At 37.6% G+C, this 8220-nt stretch overlaps 1 non-coding gene across 1 annotated transcript; it reads left to right on the plus strand.

The window, feature by feature from the left end:
* Positions 1 to 635: 635 nt before the first annotated feature.
* LOC130977932 (small nucleolar RNA R71) lies at positions 636 to 743 on the plus strand. Its single transcript, XR_009085601.1, has one exon. It is a non-coding gene; the product is annotated as a small nucleolar RNA R71 (small nucleolar RNA).
* Positions 744 to 8220: the final 7477 nt, after the last annotated feature.

Here is an 8220-nt window from a genome sequence, read left to right on the forward strand (position 1 = left end):
CTTGTTTCATTCATGAAATTTAATGTGGTTTTAGATAAATCAGAGACTATGTTTGCTAAGCTAGAAAGGCTTTGGTCAGAATTCTCTATCTGTTGCGGAGAAGATGATGGGAAAGGTTTGCTATTGCCAAACCTATTTCTCCCACCATTATTGTTATTGAAGCCTTGTTGAGGCTTCTGTTGATCCTTCCATGAGAAATTTGGGTGATTCCTTCATGAAGAATTCTAGGTGTTTCCATACGTTTCTCCCATGTAATTCATCTCTTTCATTGCAGGATTCTCAGGGTCATAAGCTTCTCCTTAAGAGGAGGCTTCTTTAGCACTGCCAGATGCAACTTGCAATCCAGTCAGATTCTGAGAAATTATATTGACTTGCTGAGTTAATATTTTATTCTGAACAAATATGGCATTCAGAGTATCAATCTCAATAACTCCTTTCTTCTGGGTTGTCCTATTGTTCACATGATTTCTTTTAGAAGTGTACATGAACTGGTTATTTGCAACCATTTCAATGAGTTCCTGGGCTTCTGTAGGCGTTTTCTTCAGATGAATAGATTCACTTACAGAATGGTCCAATGACATCTTGGATAACTCAGACAGATCATCATAGAAGATACCTATAATACTCCATTCTGAAAGCATGTTAGAAGGACACCTTCTGATCAATTGCTTGTATCTTTCCCAAGCTTCATAGAAGGATTCACCTTCCTTCTGTTTGAAGGTTTGAACTTCCACTCTAAGCTTACTCATCTTTTGAGGTGGAAAGAATTTAGCTAAGAAGGCATTGACCAGCTTTTCCCAAGAGTTCAGGCTGTCTCTAGGTTGTGAGTTCAACCATATACTAGCTCTGTCTCTTACAGCAAAAGGGAAAAGCATAAGTCTGTTGACCTTAGGATCAACTCCATTGGTCTTAATAGTGTAACAGATTTGAAAAATTCAGCCAAGAACTTATGAGGATCTTCCAATGGAAGTCCATGAAACTTGCAATTCTGTTGCATCAGAGAGACTAATTGAGGCTTAAGCACCTTCATTGCATTGTTGGCATTGTTGTTATTTTCGGCTGCCATGTCTTCTTCTTTTTCAAAAATTTTTGTCAGGTCCTCTCCAGAGAGTTGTGCTTTAGCTTCTCTTAACTTCTCCTCTTCAGAGTCCTTTCAGGTTCAGGATCAGCTTCAAAAAAAATGTCTTTATCTTTATTCCTACTCATATGAAAGAGAAGAAAACAAAGAAAGTATGGAATCCTCTATGTCACAGTATAGAGATTCCTTGATGTGTCAGAGCAAAAGAAGAATAGAAGGGTGAGGTAGATAAAGAAGACTTCGAACATATAAAGAGGGGAGAGGGTTCGAATTATTAAGAGAGGAGGAGTGTTAGTGATTAAATAGAAAGAGATGAGAGAGGAAATTTTCGAAATTTTTTAATAAAATTAAAGTTTAAAACAATTAGTTAATTAAAAAGAATTTTGAAAAATGAAGTTAGTGATTTTCGAAAATTAAAGAGAGAGAAGTAGTTAGGTGGTTTTGAAAAGGATAAGAAATAGTAAGTTTTGAAAAGATAAGAAGTTAGAAAAAGATTTTGAAATCAGAATTAAAAAAGTTGTGATTTGAAAAAGATATGATTAAAAAACAATTTACAAAAAAGATTTGATTTTTAAAACTGATGACTTGACTAACAAGAAATTAAAAGATATGATTCTAAAATTCAAATATTGAACCTTTCTTAATAAGAAAGTAACAAACTTGAAATTTTTTAATCACAACATTAATTGTTAGTAAGGATTTTTGAAAATATGAAAACAAAAATGAAAAGGATTTGATTTTGAAAAAGATATGATTGATAAGAGAGGATATGAAAAAGATAAAATTTTGAAAAATTAGTTTTAAAACTTGAAAAATTGAAAAATATTTGAATAGAAAACAAAACTACCTCCTTGGTGCTATCCTGGCGTTAAACGCCCAGAATGGTATCCATTCTGGCGTTTAACACCCACTTGTCTACCTCCTTGGGCGTTAAACGCCCAGCCAGGTACCCTGGCTGGCGTTTAAATTCCAGAATTCCTTCTTCACTGGGCGTTTTGAATGCCCAGCTTTTTCTCTGTGATTCCTCTGCTGTATGTTCTGAATCTTCAATTCTCAGTATTATTGACTTGAAAAGACATAATTTTGAAATTTTTTTTGAATTTTTAATGATGAGAGAGAAAAACAACAAAATGAAACTAATCATAAAAAACTAAGATCAAATAAACAATGCATGCAAGAACACTTTGAATGTCAAGATGAACATCAAGAACATATTTTTTGAAAATTTTTAAGAAAAGAAAGACATGCAAGACACCAAACTTAGAAAATTTCATACTAGAGATACTAACAAATTAAGAATGCACATGAGAAACAACAAAAGACACAAAACAAGAGAATTTAAAGATCAGACAGAGAAAATCATCAAGAACAACTTGAAGATCATGAAGAATACCATGCATGAATTTTCAAAAATTTACAAGAAAAATAAAAACATGCAACTGACACCAAACTTAAAAATTGACACTAGACTCAAACAAGAAACACAAAATATTTTTGTTTTTTTATGATTTTATAAATTTTTTTGTATTTTTTCGAAAATTATTATGAAAAAGAAAATAAGAAACTCAAAAATTTTTAATAAGAATTCCAAGAATCATGCAATGTTAGTCTAAAGCTTCAGTCTAAAAAGATTAGACATGGCTAACCAAGCTTTAGCAGGACATTACATACAACAGCCAAATTGAAGGGAATCAACTAGCTCCTGTGATGATAAAAACAACATCTAAAACTCTAGAATTCATTCTTAAAAATTCTGAAGAACAAAATAAAAAGAAACATACCTAATCTAAGCAACAAGATGAATCATTAGCTGTCCAAACTCAAACAATCCCCGGCAACAGCACCAAAAACTTGGTACACAGAATCGTGATTTTCACACTTCTTCACAACTCCATGTAGCTGACCAGCAAGTGCACTGGGTCGTCCAAGTAATACCTTATGTGAGTAAGGGTTGATCCCACGGAGATTGTCGGCTTGAAGAAAGCTATGGTCACCTTGTAAACCTCAATCAGGCAGATTCAAATGGTTATGTGGTTTTAATAATTAAAAGATGAATAAGACATAAAATAAGATAGAGATACTTATGTAATTCATTAGTTGGAATTTCAGATAAGCGTATAGAGATGCTTTATTCCTCCTGAATCTCTACTTTCCTACTACCTTCATCCAGTCATACGTACTCCCTTCCTTGGCAAGTTGTACGTTGGGGGATCACCGTTGTCAATGGCTATCGTCTGTCCTCTAAGTGAAAATGGTCCGGCTACGAGTTACGCAGGGCTAATCATCTGTGGGTTCTCGATCATGTCATAATAAGATCCATTGATCCTTTTGCGCCCTATCACTGCACCCAGCACTTGCGAGTTTGAAGCTCGTCACAGTCATCCCATCCCAGATCCTACTCAGAATACCACAGACAAGGTTTACACTTTCCGGATCTCAAGAATGCTGCCAATTGATTCTAGCTTATACCACGAAGACTCTGATAGTACGAAATGGAACCCTCTGTTGTCAGGAGAGGCAACCATGCACCGTGAACCAGGAGGCTAAGAGATATGCATTCAAGCTTGTTCTCAGGTAGAACGGAAGTGGTTGTTAGGCACGCGTTCATAAGTGAGAATGGTGATGAGTGTCACTTGATCATCACATTCATCATGTTGAAATGCGAATGGATATCTTAGAACAAGAATAAGCTTGAATTGAATAGAAAATAGTAGTAATTGCATTAATTCATGAGGAACGGCAGGCATTAATCTATGATGTCTAGAAACTCCACCGTTGAAAATACATAAGTGATGAACGGCCATGCCTCCCAAATAAGATGAAACAATTGAAAAAGGGTTCAAATACTTGATCCTAAGATCAAGGATGACTAAAAGATGAAAACACAATAGTAAAAGGTCCTATTTATAGTGAACTAGTAAGCTAGGGTTTACAGAAATAAGTAAATGATACAGAAATTCACTTACGAGGCTCACTTGGTGTGTGCTTGAGGTGAGCATTGAAGCTTTCACATGCATAGTCTTTTCTTGGAGTTAAACGCCAGCTCTGGTGCCAGTTTGGGCGTTTAACTCCAGCTTGTATGCCAGTTCTGGCGTTTAATGCCAAAAAATGGGGTCTCTGACCGGCATTTTGACACCAATTTGGGCCATCAAATCGCGAGCAAAGTATGGACTATTATACATTGCTGGAAAGCCGAAGATGTCGACTTTCCAACGCTATTGAGAGCATACCAATTGGGTCTTTGTAGCCCCAAATAATCCACTTTGAGTGCAGAGAGGTCAGAATCCAACAGCATCTTCAGTCCTTTTTCAGCCACTGAATAAGATTTTTGCTCAGGTCCCTCAATTTCAGCCAGAAAATACCTAAAATCACAGAAAAACACACAAACTCATACTAAAGTCTAGAAATGTGATTTTTTCATAAAAACTAATAATTATATATTAAAAACTAACTAAATCATACTAAAAACTACCTAAAAACAATGCCAAAAAGCTTATAAATTATCCGCTCATCAGGGTGCAGCTGCACATTTTCTATAAAGGCTTGTCTTATGAATCAAAGAAGGCATTGGATCACTCTTCAGGGGGATCTCTAAACAAGAAAAAGACCATTGAAGAAGCCATAGACATCATAGAAACTGTGGCCAACAATGAGTTTTTCTATGCCTCTAATAGGAGCAACAACCGAGGAGTAATGGAGCTAAATCATATGGATGCATTGCTAGCTCAAAACAAGATGATTACCAAGCAATTGGCTGACCTTACCAAGCAGATGGAAAGGAATCAAGTTGCAGCAGTCACCACTCCAACACCAGCTCAAGAAGGAGTGAATACAGAGGAAGGAGGTGACTGGGAATAAGCCAATTATGTTGGAAATTCGTCCAGACAGTCCTACAATCCATACTCCAAGACTTACAATCCTGGTTGGAAGAACCACCCAAATTTTAGGTGGAGAAACCAGCAAGACCAAGGCCAAGATCAGAGGCGTCAATGTAAGACCGGTGAGACTAGAGGCAAGTGTGGTTTGAAGTTCTCTTTGTCCTTGAAGGATAGAACGGAGTGTCTCGTCTTGGTTGGAAGGGGAAGGATAGGTGAGTTAGGGATTTTATGATTGACTGGTTTGAGGTGGTTATCATTGGTGTGGTGGTTGGTAGGTTTGGTTGTTTCTTCTTTGGTTTTGTTGAGGGTATGATTGGTTTTGTTGATATGGTGGATTTTGTTGGTATCGTTGTTGTTGATGGTTGGTGTTCCACCTTTGATTCCCTCCATTATCCATTTCTCCTTGATTATAGCTATCCCTCCAACCTTGGTTAGAGTTTTCTTGCCAACTTTGGGTGTAATTACCCCCTTGGTTATAGTTGCTTCCTTGTTGGCGATACCCTTGGTTCGGCCGGTCGTATAAATTGTGGGTAGCCGCTAGGGTACTATCTTCTTGGTGGTTTGGATACTCATCTGTGTAATGAGAGTAACAAGAGCAAATCCCACACACGTTGGGGAACTAATTGTTGACTTGGTTGTTATTGAGGAGATGGAGATTGTTGTTGAGGTTGTTGTTGGCCAAGTTGGAGTTGCTTAAGAATGTTTGTCATTTCACCCAAGGATTTGGCAAGGGCGGCGGTCTCACTACTAGATGAAACTTCATTTACAGTTCTTGGATGATTGGTTCTTCGTCTAATATATTGAGTGGACTCGGCCAAGTCGGTTATGAGTTGCCATGCTTCTTCCGCCATCCTATACTTTGACAAGGAACCATTATTTGAAGCATCCAAGATGGTTTTGTCTTGTGGTCTCATTCCTTGGCATACATAGCTAAGTAACACTTGAGTGTCAATCATGTGGTTGGGGCATGAGTCGAGAAGCTTTCAAAACCGTTCCCAATACTCGTATAGATTTTCCATTTCACCTTGGACAATGCATGAAATCTCTTTCCTAAGCTCATCCGTCACTTCTATGGGAAATAATTTTTCTAAGAATTCCCTTCTAAGCAAGTCCCAATCGGCAACAACCTCACTAGACAAAGTGTAGAACCACTCCTTAGCTTTTCCTTCGAGAGAGAATGGGAAGGCAAACAACCAAATAGTGACCTCATCAAAACCTTCCCGCCTAGTTGTTGAACATACACCTTGAAAGTCCTTAAGGTATCTAATAGGATCTTGTGCGGGAAGTCCATGGAACTTGGGTAGAAGATTGATAAAAGCGGTTTTAAGCTCAAAGTTAATGTTCAAGTTCGGATGGAGCACGCGAAGAGGTTGAAGGACAAAGTCCGGAGCACCGACTTCCTTAAGAGTAACTCTCCTTGAAGCTGCCATAGTTTTGCTACCTAGATCAATAGAAGAGGTATTAGTAGTATCAATGGAAGAGTATATCGTTCCTTCTTCGAATGAAGATTTCGATTTAACCTCGGATAAGGTTGGTGAATTGGTAGGAACCCTTTCACCACCTCTAAAAGCTAACCTTCCCCCAGCTTGCCTAATATGGAGTAAAGTTCTCTCTATTTTGGGATCAAAAGTAGCTAAGCTTGGATCCGGTAGTGAGTGCATCATTCAATGAAAGAGACATAGAGCTCATGACAGAAAAATGCACTAAACAAAGATTAATCCTAACTAACAATCAAAATAGAAAACAATCAATGAAAATGCAAGTATGCACATATCAACATATTTACACAAACCAACAACATGGCACACATATGCAACTCCCTGGCAACGGCACCATTTGATGAGCTATATTTTGTCGGTATAGAAATTCACTAAATATGTTCATCGTAAGTATAGTTTGAACCAACAAACTATAACACATCAAACAAGGAAAGTGTGTGTCCACAATCCAATTCAATAACCGAGAGTATCAATCCCGAGTCGTTCTCCCTAGGAGTTGCCCTAAGGTGTACATCATTGGCTAGGAATCTTTTGGTGTTTGAGGTTGAGTATGAAGAATGTAAACAAGCTTGCATAAAAGTAATTGACAAATAGCAATGAAACTAAGGGACACAAGTAATTGTAGTCGAGCAAGGGTGAATAACAATCAATTAATATAAACCCTTGGCTAGGGTTGGGAATTAGAATTCCTATCATCATTATCTCTATCAATTGTGATATCAATTGGTTATTGCTCTACTTAGTTAACCTCTAACAATGAAGGAAAGTCAAGTAGAAATAATTAACTTGAGTCAACAAGTCCAAGTTAAATCTTAATGAGAGACTAGAGTTAGTGTCATTCATGTTAATTAGCAAATTCCAATTATCAATCAACAAAAGCTTTGATAATTCAAGTGTCTCCAATTATCCAACCCCTAAGCCAAGAGTGAAATTCTACTCCATAGCTGAAGTAAGCATTTTCTCAAACAATTGGTGAGCAACAATAGAAGACAACATAAAATTGAGAAAAGAAATTGAATTAAAGCTATCTATTGCAAACAATTAATACAATCAACACTTAACAATAATTAACATGAAATTCCTCAATTCATTAATGGAAATCAAAGTAACAAAGTCTAGATCCAAGATCTACAATGCTAGAACAACAAAAACATGAAAATGAGAGTAGGAGAAGAAGATCTACAACTAGAACAATGTAGAATTGAGTCAAATTTAGATGTCACCAAAGAATCCAAGTACAATTGGAGAGGAAATAGCCAAAAGCCTAGAGAGAAGTTGAAGTTTTTCTCTCTAAAAATGCAACTACCAAAAACTAACTCTCAAAATATCTAAAAATGTGTGAAAAGTGTCTCAATCCTTTCATCCCGTGGTCCTTTTAAGTGTTTTGGCACCAAAGTTGGTTCAGATTGGACCCCACAGCCTCTGTGAAATCGCCAAGCACATTTTCACTAAAAAAAAATCACGTGCGAGCATCAACACGTACGCGTACATCACGCATGCACGTCCCTGCAGTTGTACGACCACACGCATGTGTAAAGCACGCGTGCGCACCCATGAGGTTCTTGCCTAGCCGTGCGAATGCGCCGGCTTCCAGCTTTGGCTTCTTCGCGCCGATCCTAGCAGTGCGCATCCACGCGTATGCGTACCACACACGTATGCATCGCTGCTCAAGCTCTAAAGCTCTATTTTCCATGCTCCTTCCCTCTATGCATGTTTCCTTTCCCTTTTCTAGACCGTTCTTGCCCCTATAAGTTCTGAAATCACT

Source organism: Arachis stenosperma, chromosome 4 (assembly GCF_014773155.1).
Source record: "Arachis stenosperma cultivar V10309 chromosome 4, arast.V10309.gnm1.PFL2, whole genome shotgun sequence".
Lineage (NCBI taxonomy): Eukaryota > Viridiplantae > Streptophyta > Magnoliopsida > Fabales > Fabaceae > Arachis > Arachis stenosperma.